The sequence below is a fragment of the Camelus dromedarius genome, unplaced genomic scaffold (assembly GCF_036321535.1).
Source record: "Camelus dromedarius isolate mCamDro1 unplaced genomic scaffold, mCamDro1.pat HAP1_SCAFFOLD_117, whole genome shotgun sequence".
Classification (NCBI taxonomy): domain Eukaryota; kingdom Metazoa; phylum Chordata; class Mammalia; order Artiodactyla; family Camelidae; genus Camelus; species Camelus dromedarius.
This window is the reverse complement of record NW_026989731.1, coordinates 1571370-1586309: the sequence shown is the minus strand read 5'-3', so window position 1 is coordinate 1586309 and position 14940 is coordinate 1571370. Positions and strand designations below refer to the sequence as shown.

The following is a 14940-nucleotide window of genomic DNA, read 5'->3' as shown; positions in this document are numbered from 1 at the left end:
CCTTTCACCTGGGATCTAGAGAGACTTCTTCAGAAAATATGGCTTTGGAGATGGCCAAAGACATGGGTGGAATTTTGGCAGAACAGGATGTAAGGAATTTTAAAACTGATTCTAAAATTCGTATAAAAATTCAAAGGATCCCAATTATCCAAAACAATTTTGAACAAGAAAAACAAAGTTGGAAGACTTGCACTATCTGATATTCAGCCTTTTTTTTTTTTTTTAAACTACAGTAATCAGAAAGTATGGTGTTGGTGTAAAACAGGAAAATAGAATAATGGAGCAGAATAGAATGTTCAGAACTAAACCAACACTTATATAGACAATTGATTCTCAAAAAGGATGCAGTGGAGAAAGGATCTTTTCAACAAGTAGTGCTGGAAGAATTAGATAGTGATATGCAAAAAAAAAAAAAAAAAGAACTTTGATCCACAACTCACAAAATATACAAAAATTAACTCACAATGGATCATAGATCTTAATAGGAAATCTAAAACTATAAAACAGCTAGGAGAAAAAGCATAGGCTTAAGCTTTATGACCTTGGGTTTGGCAAATATTTCTTTGCTATGACACCAAAAGTATAATCTACTTTAAAAAGAAAGTGATAGAGTGAACTTTATCAAAATGAAGACTCTTCAAAGCTGTTCTAAACACTGCTAAGCAAATGAAAAGACAAGCCATAGACAGAAGTTATTTGCAGATCATATATCTGATAAAGGTCTCTCTTTGTATCTGATCCAGAATAAAGAGGTCTCAAAACTCAATAATAATGCAAACACCTGAATGAATGAATGAGGCCAGAAAACACACTTCAGTAAAGATATCCAGATGGATAATAAGCATATGAAAAGATGCTGATTAAAGATGCCATTAGTCATTAGAGAAATGCTTTTAAAAACCACAGTGAGATACTAGTACACATACATACAAGAATGAATACGATTAGAAAGACCGACCTTACAAAGTGCTGGTAAGGAAGTAGAGCAACCAGAGCTGATACACACCACAAGGAATTTACAATAGTACAACCATTTTGGAAAAGTCTTTAACAGTTTCTTTAAAAAAGGTAAATACCTATCTACCATATAACCCAGATATTCCTCATCTGGTGCTTTAGAAAAGAAAAGCATATGTCCATATAAAGACTTGTAACCAAATATTCACTGCAATTTTATTTATAATAGCTCAAGTTATAAATAACCCATGCATCCATCAAGAATTAAATGGAGAAACAAATGATGGTCTATCCAAACACTTCTCACAACAAACTCTTCAGTAAAAACTCAGCACAAAATAATACTCTGCTATAAGACAAATAAGCTATTAATACAGCAACACAGATGACTCTCAAAATAATTACACTGAATGAAAGAAGTCAGACAACATAGAGTAGATACTGCATTAATCCATTCATACAAGGATCTTGAAAATGCAGACCAATATGTTGTGATGGAAAGCAGATCAATGGTTTCCAGGGGAAGAGATTGGGAGGGAGGGAGGGACAACAAATGGCAGGAGAGAAGCTTTGTGGGTGATGGGTATGTTCACTCTCTTGAATGTGGTCATGGTTTCTTCGGGATATACTTATGTCAAAACGTATTAGCTGTACACTTTATACGTGTGAAAATTACTTTGCTAAGTATACCTCAAAGCTGTTTTAAGAAAAAAGGCACTTCAGTCTTGATCCACCTCAGCGCCTGATTGGAGTGACATGATCAGTCCCTCACCCTGTTTGCCTAACAGGAAGGTAGAAAACCTCTCACGGAAAATAACATATGGATTTTTCATTTGCAATGTCTGCCATGTAATAAAGAATTTCAAGACATGCAACATGTCAAGACTGTATAACGGATAATATGAGAATAAGAAACATTAGACAAAGGATGCAAACCCCCAGGTGATGTAGGCATCAGAGTTACCAATAAAGGCTATGAAATATTTTTAATATATTCAAGAAAATAAGGAAATTATGTGAGAATAGATAACAGGGTAAAGACTTTCACCAGAGAAATATACTGGAATGTATTTTTAAGAGAAATCAAACAGATACTCTAGAACTGAAGCTTTCAGCTCTGGAGACAGGTAAACAGAGCTAATTAGGATCCCTTTTAAGTAAAACTTTCAGTAATGCCGGGTAAAATACAACAACAAATGTAACACAGTGCTAACAATGGAAAGAGAATTTCCCAGCTGACAATAAAAAGAGGACACTTAAAGCCCAGAGTGGTAACCTTGTGAGCTGATGCCACCACACTCTGGAGGGAAGGGGTTTTAATCTGCACATAATTAGAGATACAATGTCCATTTAGGAAAAAGGGTCCATACCAGATATAGAAGACTCTTCCTTTATATCTATATAGTCAGAGACAGAGATGTAAAGTGGCAGCAGAGGTCACAGAGACACAGGTCCCTGGGCCAAGGAGTGTGAACACCTCTGCAAGCTGGGAAAGGTAGGAAGACGAATCCCTCCCTAGAGCCTTGGCGTGGAACATAGCCTTGGCCACACGTTGGTTTTAGCCCACTGACAATGACTTTGCACTTCTGCACAATAGAACAGTGAGATGATGAATGTGTATTGCTTTAAGCCACTGAGTCTGTGGTCCTTTGTTACAACAGCAAAAGGAAAGAAACTCAGGAACCAACATGTTCATGAACCCCAAGCTGCCTGCTGTGCTGGAAGGAAGTTCTTTGTCTCTGATACTGAGGGAGTCTCCTGTCTTCTAGCAGCATCCACAAACTACCTCATGCTAACTTGACAGCTTGCAGAGGGTTAAATCTTAACCCTGCACAGTTCTTGATATTTAGTTAATAAAAATGATGGTGTCATCATGGGTATTTTTCCATCTTTTAAATACCCTTCAGTCTTCTAATAAAGCTACCTCTAACTGAGAGACGGTGTAAATAGTTTTCAATCTTCATAATAAATAACTGTGGTTTTATTTGGTTACTTAAATTATGAATAATAATATTCACATTAGTAAAAGTTATTAAAATCAACATTGTTTAATGAAAATATCATTTCTTTTTGCATGAACATGTATTAACTACAATAAATGTTCCATGCTTTGTTCTACGATTTACTGTTAGAGCCTTAAAGAATAATATTTTCCTCAAAAGATATTATGGCAAAGGGATTTCTTTTGGTGGAACAGTTCCTACATCAAATCTGGTGCATGGCTCAGGCCACTGGGAACCTAGAGATGATAGAAATTAGGAGGCATTATAAACACAAAATGATTTTTAAAGGAATTAAACAACTGGATGTGTGAAAACAAAGAATCTGAGAATATTCTAGTGAAATAAATGTATTTTTCAGCTTAAGCAAGACACTGGGTGAATAAATCTAAAATGAAAAAAACACCCAGAGGTCAGCAGTGAGTCATGCATGCAGTGTGACTGATCAAAACCAAGTTGTTTCCAAACCAGTGTGCAGGCTTGATGCCTTCATGAATCAAGTCTGTGTGGCACCAGGTCACCTCGAATACATGTTGATGAGGTATTTATAAGCCCTTCACCATCCCAGCACAAAGCCCACACATGAGCCACAAGACCATCACCTACACATCTGCAAAACACACAGCATGGTCAATAGCACTTTTCTTGTTCAGTAGCCGGTGGCAGGGCACTGTGAGCAGACAGAGATACAGGGACACAGAGACACAGAGGCACTTCCCCTCACTCAGCTGATAACCTTCCCTGCATCCTGGGGACAGGATTGTCAAAAAATGCACCATGGATTGATCCTCCTCCTAGGAAAGGAACGGTAGGGCTGTCCTCAGGTTGGAGCAAGGGTGGCCGGAGGATCTCAGAAGAGCTGTTTCAGCACAACCAATAGAATTTTCAGCCACGGTGACCACGAGAGACAGGTCTCCTGCCATCCCGGTAGGCACTTGGGCTCCTGAAAAAAGCTGGGCTCAGTAAAGGCTTGAGTAGAAGGCACAGACCTGAGGGATGCCCCAGCAAGAGACAGGAGGTAGGGCCTGGTTTATACTGCTCTGGGTGTATCCCAGCCTCATCCGAATACGAAATCAGAAATTTGCAAAACAGCAGAGCTGGGATGGATCATCTACTCCAGATTCCTCACATTACAGTTTAAAGGGTGGCAGCCCTGGGAGGCAAAGCAACGTGCTAAAGGCAGAACATGGAAGAGGCAGCGCGAGATAAAATGCACCGTGCCAACCCCTGTTCAAGGATGCTGACACTGAGTGTGGTGCCAAGGTTTCCAACGTGGAGAATGAGACAGTGTAAATACTTTGTTCCCCCCAAAACCCCAAATATTTTTTAATGGCACAAAACTCACCTTAACTAGCTCTCTTCTGAGGGGGCTCTCTTCTGCTTCTTCATCTTTCTGTCTGTCTCCATTTCTCTCTCTCAGACACAAACACATACAATTTTGTGAAAGGGGAATTCCTGCCATACAAAGACAGAATTCATATCTTCAAAAAGACACCTGACAAAGCACGTTTCTCAATTCAAGTCTTTGTGTGGGGTCTGGGCAACTGGCTTATTTTCTAGAACAATCGGTGGTTCGAAAGTCAGGAGATCATCTTCCCCAAAGGAAGAGTTCTGGTCCGTGTTGATGAAGTTGTGGATGTCACATTTCATGAGCACGTTCGGCTCCTCCTCTGGCCACCTGCTGCATCTGATGGCTTCCTGGAGCCGAACATCACTGTCAAGGGCTATGGTTGGGATACCAGGTTTGGCCTTGTTGAAGTGGCCCACTTCATTGACGTAGCAGTGAAAGAGGGACCTAGATTCGTCATTGACCTGCCAGAGAACATCTTGGGCACCAGGGGTCTCCCAAATTCTGACACAAATCTGTTCAGTCTGAATCTGTTCTCGGGAGACTCTGCATTGCTATAAAGAAAACCAAAATAAAATATCGCTCACACTCTAGCTCGGTGACCTGAAGAATCATAGTTTTTGCCATCTACTGAGAGCAAACCCCTGCAGAGAGCATGCTGACAAGCACTGGAAGTGAAAGACATCACTTCTGAACACATACAATTACACCCAAGGCAAAAGTCTCAAGTGAGGGCCCTTGGAAAATCCTGAAAAGACATCGCTCCCTGAGAATCCTCAATATTGGTGTCTCGCACACCAGTGTTTCTCAGTGGGACACTCAGATCATCTTCATCAGATTTAGTTAAAGTGCTTCTTAAAATGCAGAATTCTGCTGTGCACACCCTCAGAGTCTCAGAGGTAAGGACGGGTAGTCTGTATTTTCATAGCCACCAAGATCACTAAACATGCTCAGGTTTAGCACAGCGGTCTACATCGGGTCACCTGAGCATCGACAATGCTGTCTCATGTGGTGGGGTGGCCATGTGTGTCAGGGTGCTGTCCTTCCCACGTGACTCCCCTGATTCTCAAAACTCACAGTGCAGCCCCATTGGGCAAGAAATACCACCATTTCACAATGCATACTCAAGGCGCCCGACTGACAGATACAATCAGTGATAGGAGAGGGGACAAAACTCAGCTTCCTGATACCTTCTTTCACATACTGTGGGACAAATGATCAATTCAATGGTAATAAATTAGTGAATGATTGAATAAGATGACTCGTTAGTCCCACGAGTGCCTGGAAGAGCGAGCTTGGGCACACTGAGTACCGTAACAGCCCATCTACGTAATTGCCATCCTCCCCAGATCTATGTAAAGGTTACTACCACGAAGGCAGTGACACCTGAAGGGCAAGAATCATGTCTGAACACACTCTCAAATCCAGAACAGAACCTGACAACTATTAGGCTCTGGAGTCTGTGTTTAGCGAGTGTGGAATCTCAGTGATTTCAGCTCTTAGACCTTGCCTTCCCATCGCACCCGTCATGATATGGCCCCTATGACCAGTTCTTTCAGGGCTGGTGCCACGGAACACATTTACAGGACTGGAAGAATCTGATCATATAAACCATCCCCCAGATTATCATCAAGTGTCACCTGCATTTCAGGGATCAGTAATTCCAGAAGCTTTGCAGTTCAGGAAGCTGAGGGATTTTTATATCAGCTCTGTCTTCTACTGTGACTGCCTGGGTGACATCCGACAAGGAATTCTCAAAAGCCTGAGCTTTTCTTTCAGGAATAATCTAATTAACAAATCTCGCTGACCACTCAACAAATGTGATGTGAAGATCAATGATTTACACAGGAGTACAACATTCACTAGGTCGTGGATTTAGAATCAGAGAAAAATCATTTGAGAAAGATTGACAGAATTTAACTTTAATGCAAGTTTAAGTATTCTTACCTTTCAGTAAATCATCTTCCCCTACTTATCACTTCACCCAAGTTTAAAAGATATTTGAGAACAGGGATGAGTGTGCCAGCAATCTGTGACCCAATAACCTAAAATGTCACCTAGGAAAAAGAGAGGAGTAACACATTTTTAAAAAGCATGGTGAGGATGGCGGGGCCATCCCCCAACTCCAGACTAAGAAGCTCTGAGTAATAGCTTTCCTGCCTGCCTGGGGCATCAGCTGATGTGAAAACCCACCCAGAAACCTCACTGTCCAGCAGCTCTTCCGTAACACAGGCTACACTTCCTCAGAATTAAGAATTGGGTCAAGTAACCCCTACGCTGAAGAATAAAGACAAAGGGGAACAAGAGGGTTCTGCCCCTCCCCAGGGGAGAGCCCAGACCTTGGGCTGCATGCTCTGCGCCCACCTCCCAGGAGAAGAATTAACTGGAGAAGTGCGTTCTGCGAAACTGGGGCAGCAAAGTTTGAGATGGGAACAAATTGACCAGCTGGTCAGTGACAGCCCCCTTCGTCGCTGCCTTGGCAGCTGCCTCCCCCCCCTCAGCACATCCTGCCCACCTCCAGTGGCTAAGCTGTCAGGGAAACTGTGCTTTGGGACCTGGGGCAAAAGAGGCTGCCCCCAGGCCAAGATGCGGAAGAGATGGGAGTTAAACCACCAGCTCCCAAGCGGCAGGCTCCATACCCCCGCAAACACCCCGCCGCCCCCTCACCCTACTGCAACCCCGGGGCAATATGACCCGGAGAAGCGTGACCTGGGAACGAGGGTCGGCCACGTCAGGCCTCCAGAAAGATGGGAGCTTATCCTCCACCTCGCCAGGGGCAGCCCCTCTCTCCTCTCCACCACCTGATCTCACCGCGCCCACCTCCCAGGAGCAACCAGACCGGGTGTGGGGTGTCAGGCGAATCTTGCGCGGGAGAGGCCATCCCCAGGCCAGGTCAGGGGAGAGAAGAAGAAGTGGCCCCATTAGGCGGGGCAGCCGGACATCGCAGCTGCCTCTGCCCTTCGACCGCATCGCGCCCTTCTCCCAGGAGGAAGCTGACCTGGAGACGGGCATCCGGCTTCTTGGGCAGCAGAGGACGCCCCCAGGATTGGCCGTGGGGAAGAGGAGAGCAAATTGACAGGCTCCGCGCTGCAGGTCTTCTACCCCCGGCGTCGATACCCCCGAACCTTAAAGGCACCGCCCAGGGCACCCCTCCCCCAGCAGGTTGAATGGGACAGGTGTGTCTGGTGATCTGGGGGAGGAGAGGCCACTCCCACACCAGGCAATCGGGGAGACGGGAGCCAATCCACCAGCTCCCCAAGGCAGCCACCTACCCCCGCAGCAGCCACCTCTCTTGCCCCCTGACCTCACGGTGGCCTCCTCTAGGGAGCAGGCTGACCTGGAGATGGACGTTCGGCGAACTTGGGACAACAGGGACCGCCCTCAGGGCAAACCATGGGGGGAAATGGGAGCAAATGGACCGGCTCCATGGGAAAACCTGCCGCTGCTGCCACCACCCCCAACGTACCACGCCCGCCTCCCGGGGTCAGGCCGACTAGGATACACGTGTCCCGTAACCCAGGGTAACAGAGACCGCCCCCAGGACAAGCCGCGGGGAAGATGGGAGCAAATGGGCCCGCTCCCCCGCTGCAGGCCCCCGACCCCCGCCACCCGTGCACCCTGACTACCCTGCCTCCCGCCCCCAGCAGGCAAAGTGGGACAGGGGTGTCCGGGGACCTGGCGCAGCAGATGCCGCCTGCAGGCCACGCGGCACAGACATGGGAGCTAATACACAAGCTCCCCCGGGGCAGCCTCCCTATCCCCGCAGCCACCACCTTCCCAGCCCCCTGACTGCACCGCACCCATCTCCCAGGTGCAACCTCACCTGGAGTCGGACCGCAGGCAAATCTCCGGCGGCAGAGGTCGCCCTCAGGCCAGGCAGCGCGGGAGAGAAGAAATGGAGCAACTCCCTGGAACGGACCCCCTCCCCCTGCAGCCGCCGCCGCCGCCTCCCAGGAGCAAGCTCACCTGGAGACCGGCGTCCCGCCACTAGGGCAGCAGAAGCCGCCCCTGGCTCCTCCGCGGGGGAGAGCTGAGCGAACTGACCGGCTTCCGCGCGGCAGCCTCCCTAACCCCGTGGGCCCCGCACATTAATGGCACCGTCCCCACTCAGCAAGCTGAGTGGGACAGGCGTGTACGGTGACCAGGGGCAGCAGAGGCTGTTCCCAGGCCCGGCAGCCGGGAGAAGGCAGCTATTCCACCAGTTCGCCAGTGGCAGCCGCGCTCCGCCCCCCTGTCGCTGCCGCTGCCGCCTGACCTAACCGCCCCACCACCCAGGAGCAAGCTTACCTGGAGTCCAACATCTGGCGAATCTCCAGCGGCCAAGGCCCCCCTAGGCCAGGCTGCAGGGAAGAGAAGAAATCGACCTGCTTCCCAGCGCAGCCTCCCACACGCCGCCGCCTCCGCCGCCCCAAACAATTGCACTAGCCTCCCGGGGTCAGGCTGACTGCGAGGATGTGCACTTGCCTTCTAATCCTGGCCACGTGCCTGAGCACCTCCCTGCATCCCTACACTCCCTGCACCTCTGCACCCCTGCCACTATCTGCACTTCTTCACTGCCTGCACTTCTGCACCACTGCACCCCCGCATCCCCTGAACTGCCTGCGCCCTCCACAGCCCCTGCACCCCTGTCACCAGTTACACTTTTGCACTGCCTACACTCCTGCACCCCTGCATGTCCCACACACCACCTCTTGGGCCTGTGGCAGAGTCTCTGCTGTTAGACCAATGCACAGGAACTCACATCTTTGCCAGTATATGATGCATCAGTGGACGTCTGGGGTTGGCTGCAGGAAGGTACATGTTCCCGGTCACTAGTCTGGGCCACTAGGGTGATCTCTCTGAGGTCACCAAGGGCGGGCTCAGAGATGCTGTTTTCCGGGAAGAGAGGAGTTGGAACAGGTCTTGAGGGCAGAGCTGTGCTCACCAGGCAGTCCACGCTTCATGTTTTACACAGGGCTTCGGAGAAGTGAAATGGATCCAGCCAAGTAAGACGGGCCTGCTGTACGCCCACCTCAGTCCTGGGCTCTGAGTCAGACCGACTGGCTCCCACCCTCACGGCCCAGTTTTGGTACCTGAATGGTCCCTTTGAGGCATCCCATCAGTTCTCAGGAAGAAGTCTGACTGCTTCCACCCCATGGCCCTCCCTCCTGTGCTGGCCTCAGGAAGTTTCCTTATTTGGGGAAGAAGGCAGCCCACCCCCTACCCCACCCCTCACCATGCTCTCACCCAGGCTGCTGCTCTCTCTGCCCATCAGAGTCTGGGAAGCCATCCCCCTTCAGTTATGTCCCTTCTGAGATGGACTTGCTTCCACTCAATTCTAGGCGAGGATGCACCATGGAATGCACTGGGTAAGAGAACCAAAATAAATAATTTCTTCTGTGAGGTTTTCTGTTTATCTACTGGGATGGGCTGTGTGTAGTTTGCTACCACTATTGGTGTGAGAGGCTAAAACAGCCTGTGTGTCCTTGTTTTCATCTCCCCGTTGTCTTTGGGTTTTCCCTTGACACTCCTGAGACATTTACTTCTTTTAGTTTTATTCCTGTTATTACACAGGGGCCCTACTGACATGGAGGTAAGGTGTTGGGGGAGCGGGACAGAGCAGGGCATCTGTAGTCCTGTGATTAGTTCTCATTGAGCCTGTGCCCTGAGCTGTGACCTCCACAAGTGTGTCTCTTTCCCCCCACCCCAATTTGGGTGAGACAGAAGGGATTTCCCTTCTCCCAGGTTGGTTAGGCTCTGGTAAAATAATTTCTCATTAAAAAAACAAACAAACAAAAAACAACTTCCCCAAATGAAACAGAATGTTTTGGGTATATTTCAATAGAGTTATTTTCTCCTTTCCAGGCAGGAAGCATGAGGAGTTATCCTCTGAGGCCTTCATTCTGAGAACAGGACACGGTCCTGGAGGTAAAATGCATGAAAAAGAGCAGGGGGCGCCTCTGACTGGCCCCCTGGAGTTGTCCCACTCGGACTTCCCCACGCTGAGACTTCCACTGGCCTCAGGGACCTTTTAAATCTGCCTGCCCTGGGGGTTGTTACAAAAGCGGGTTCTGCCCTGGGAGCTGTGACTCGCCAAGCCTGCCTGGCTGCCTCTCTGTGTTGGGAGCAGATTTTCCCCTCATTTTTCTGGGATCTAAGAAGTACAGTGGGATTGCAGCTCCCTCAGCTCTGGTGTTGTTTTCAGGACAGAAGGAGAAATTTCTGAGCTCCACACGAGCTGGAACAAAGGCTGGAATCCTCCCCTCCTCTGCCTCCGTGCAATAAGTGGCTGTGGTTCTAGCCGAGTTTCTGAAGATGTGGATTTAAACACACACATCCCAGCCCCTACAGGAGCACACAGTCCCATAAATCCCCCCAGTTTCCACTGGTAACTACTGAGCCAATGGGGACACGGGTTTCGGGACCACAGAGGCCTGACTGCACTACTTGCTCCGTGGCCTATTAACGTAGTTGCTCTGGGTCTTGTCTGAAGTGGCTTGCTTACCGCACCTGGTACATGGGAAACACAAAATAAGTACTAGATCCTTCACTTTTTCTCCCTCCAGGGCCTTCAAACATAGAAAGTATTAAGTGAACTCAGACGGCCTAGTCACCGCAATGAGGTCCGTCCAGCCTGGCTCTCCTGAGTGATGGGCACTGACTTGCACCTTAACTCGGAACAGTAGGGGAACTGCCTTCCTCTAACTGGGCCTCTCCCCACACCGGGCACGCCCTCAGCTGAGAAGGGGCCAACTCCCCCATTGAGGTGTGTGCTGGTGGCTTCAGTGTGACCTGGCCCTGCCGGGATGTGAACCTGCAGTGAGTGAGGTTGAGGGTCGGGTGGAGAGGGGTCCGTTCTTGGGTGGCAGGAGGCCCGGTAGCACCCAGCCCGGCCTGGTGCCTGGGGCTCCCTAACACCTCCTACAGCTCCTGGGTTGGCTCCGGTCCTGGCCAATCCGTACACCCTCCCAGCATCTTCTCATTAAGTCCCTTTTTGCTTTTATCAGCGAGAGGTGGCTTCTGTTGCTTGTTCAGTGAAACAGTACGTAGGGAAACCAGACTATTTCTAACATCAGTAAAATACCAACCTCAGTTATCTCGCCGGGCAGACCGTGCAGCACAAAGGCCTGCACAGGGCTGTGCGAACGGTTTACGTGAAGGGTCCTCATCATCTGTCTTCAGAGATGCAGAAGCTGGTGGTTCAGGTAAAACCTCAGGGAGGGATTGAGGAATCCAAAGCTGGTTGGTTTCAAAGGCTAACTGGTCAGACCAGACCCCTGAGCTGTGGTCAGAAGCCTAGCTCAACATCAAGCAGACTCAGCACCCTAAGTGCCAGGTGGGGGCGGTGGTGTTCCCTTTGCAGGCTCTCATTGGGGATTCACTTTAGCCCCTTAAATGCAGCAGAGATTCCAGCCCCCTTAGCCCCCACCCTGCGTGTTCCATGACACAAATCCCGGGAGTGTTTAATTTTCATCTTTGTTTAGGAGGATGAAGGAGGGGCAAGAGGAGACATAAATTCATACTGACTGACACAAGGTCACAGCCAGTACCTCCTCCTTGGAGAGATATGTGCTCCCAAATTGGTGGCTGGGGGGCTGGGCGGAGACCCTCCACTGGTCCCAGAGGGACCCCCTCATCTGGCCACAACTGATAGGTTGGACAACAGATCCAGAGGGAGACAGAGCATCTTTCCTGGGAATTTGGAACTGACACACAGAAATCAAGTTCACTCATCTGGGGATTGGCGAGGGTGAGGGGCGGTGGTTGGAAGTCAAATGAAACCAGAGCATGAGAGAAAGTTAGAAGTGAAAGAGAGAGAGACAGAGAGACTGAGCTTGTGAGAGCAAATAGTCAGAAAGAAGGAAAACAATCAGGGGACAGAGGAATTCCAGCTCCTGACTGTCTAGTCTGTCCTAGCCCATCCACGACCCCGCGGGATGGTTAATAAAATTCCAGTTTTGCAGATAAGGATAAAGGCTGAAAGAGGTGGGGGCTGGGTTTGGGTGCACAGTTAATTCAAGTGCCGCTGGACCCCTCATTTCCCATTGCCTGAAGGCACTGTAATCCTCACTGGGACCCCTGCAGTCCCCTGACAGCCCAGCATCCTGATCAAATGGCCCCTGCGGGAGTGGGAACCCCTCTGAGCGTGAAGAGTTCCCTGAACAGAGATGCCATGTATCAGCAGGCTCCTGCACACCCCAGGTTAACATCTCCCCAGCTGTGCAGTCTCCCGACTCACTTCCCTCCCTGCCAGGCACCCCTTCCTTACCACCGAGTGTACTGCAGGAATTCAGACACAGGGATGCCCAAAGCAACACGAGCCCACCGGCTATACAAACAGCAGACTCCCAGCCCCACCTGGGTTCCGAGGGGACAGTAGGCGTCCTCAGCTTCCATGTGTCTAAGACAATCTTCTTCAGCTGGAGGTTATAGAGAAAAATAAAAGGTCCAAAACATAGTTCAGTGAGGAATTCCTCCAAGGACCTGACTCCAGAGACTACAACCAGGGGTACCAAACCCCCGGACTTGGGGTGAAGGTGGATTATTGATCAGCACAACCTCCGGTGGCCCAGCTCCTCAACTTGGCTGCCCAGAGTGGGCTGGGGGAATGGGTAAAGCCAGGGCACTCAGGAAGAGCACAGAGGACCTGATCTCCCCTCTCCGCACTTGTAAACCCTTCCTCAAATCTCAAGGCATCTGACAGAGAGCAGCCACCACAATAAGGAGATGCTCCCATCTCTTCACTCACTCCAGTCTGTTCACTTACATGCTGAGCATCCACTGGGTCCCAGGACATGACACATAGGATGGCCGATGGGACAGGCTTGGTCCTTCCCCCTGGACCCTGTTCAATCTGATGGAAGAATGATCACTCATAAAGAGTTTCTCAAAATTATAAAGAGACCAAAGACAAACTGCAGAGTGAACCAAATTTAAAAATATATATGAAGATCCCCCAGTCTCCCCACCTAAGGTTAACAGCATAAAGCAAAAAGATCTTGCCTTTGATCACCAAGGAAGTGGTGACCCTCTCTCAGGAGGAAAGGAGAGTTAATCTTTGAGCAGGACACAGAAGTGCTCCATCGAATTGGACCAGGACCTCTGCATTCATTCAGCAAATCTGTATAAGCTCCTACTACTTATGAGAATCTAGTAACTATACCCATTCCCAAGGCTCTTGGGCTTTATTAGTCAACAAAATAGACACGACTCCCCATCACTGGGGGCTCAGAGTTTTAGCAGAGAAAACAGGCAACATGATGGGGGTAGCAAGAGCTTGGGGAAAAATAAGAGTGATATGAGCAAACTCAGGTGATGGTGGTGGGGTGGGAGGCAGGCAGGAGGGAATAAGGCAATCCTGGCAGATCTCAAGGAGTAATGAACTTGAAGCAGAATAGATCCGGAGGAAGAAGGAAGAGCCGGAGCCAGAGGCCCCCAGAGTGATGGGGAGAGTGTGGGCGGAGAGGCAGAGCAGGCCGGGTCCTGGAAGACTTTGGGACGACTTTGGCTCCTAATGAAATGATGACCCGTTTAGTGAGTTTTGAGGGGAGGGGTGATATAGTCCAACTTAAGCTTTTGTGTTTGTGTTTTCTTGTGGGAGGTAATTTATTTATTTTAATGAAGGTGCTGAGGATTGAACCCAGGATCTCTTTTTTTTTTAACATTTTTTATTGATTTATAATCATTTTTGAACCCAGGATCTCTTGCATGCTAAGCATGCGCCCTACCACTGAACTAAACCCACCCCATCAATGTATGCTTTTGCAGGCTCCCTCTGACTCTGTGTGGATGAGAGATTGTAGGAAAGCAAAGATTGAAACAGGAGGCTATTGGTGTCCAGGAAGGGCTGAAGGTGGCTCTTAGGAGGGCGGGGAGCAGGGAGCAGGTGGTTAATGAAGACAGAATACCCAGAATTTTCTAACAAGCTGGATTTGCTGTCTGTGTGTGTAAGAGAAAGACAGAAAGAACATTGTTCCAACATCTGGACCTGGACAATCGGAGGGATGACCTCTCCATCCACAAGGGATGGGACAAGGTGGGGCTGAGCAGGTGGAAATGGGCTGGTATCAGCTCAGTTCTTCAATGTCATGGTTAAGGGGTGTATTACATATTGCCACAGAAATGCCTAATAGGTAGAGGAGTCTGTTTTCTTTTTCTTTTTAACATTTAAAAAATATAATTTAAATGTATTAATTGTATTATGTGAATGATTTGGGAAGTTTGTTTCATGCCAAGGTATATGTTATATATAGCCAAATGGAAAATATATCAGAAAGGGGAGAAATGAGGGCTTTCACATAAACTGACTGTCCATAACGTAGGTAAAATTTCAATAAAACCAGTCTTCAGTGCAAAAACCTCATCTTGGTGTTATATAAAAATAAACGAAAAAGGACTATGTTAATGTATCATTATTTCATGTTACATAATAGCCCCAAACAAACACACTGTTTAACTATGAGGCTTGTAGAAATGCTGTTCGCTTTTTTCACATAAATACAGAAATGCAGAAAGGTTCTAAGGTAGAATAAGCATCTTAGTGGAAATAATACAGATTTGAGCATTTTACATGATATATATATTTACTGATACAAAATTTGGAAAAGTAATTACATAGTAGAACATATGTATGAATGTGAAAGCAAGATTAATGAA

General features: G+C 48.3%; 2 long non-coding RNA genes across 2 annotated transcripts in view; both read right to left on the bottom strand.

Annotated features, from left to right (window-relative positions):
* LOC135320491 (uncharacterized) overlaps window positions 1–7789 on the bottom strand; it is a 63313-nt gene extending 55524 nt beyond the window's left edge. The window contains exons 1-4 of the long non-coding RNA XR_010379640.1: window positions 7578–7789; window positions 7304–7324; window positions 6253–6362; window positions 4303–4859 (exon numbers count right to left, since the gene is read on the bottom strand). This is a non-coding gene — a long non-coding RNA (uncharacterized LOC135320491). The remainder of the gene's footprint in view (window positions 1–4302; window positions 4860–6252; window positions 6363–7303; window positions 7325–7577) is intronic.
* Window positions 7790–8555: 766 nt separating this feature from the next.
* LOC135320485 (uncharacterized) lies at window positions 8556–12735 on the bottom strand. The gene is made up of 5 exons (XR_010379627.1): window positions 12554–12735; window positions 11373–11496; window positions 9532–9649; window positions 9047–9173; window positions 8556–8645 (listed from the first exon to the last, which is right to left on the bottom strand). It is a non-coding gene; the product is annotated as an uncharacterized LOC135320485 (long non-coding RNA).
* Between the last annotated feature and the right edge of the window lie 2205 nt (window positions 12736–14940).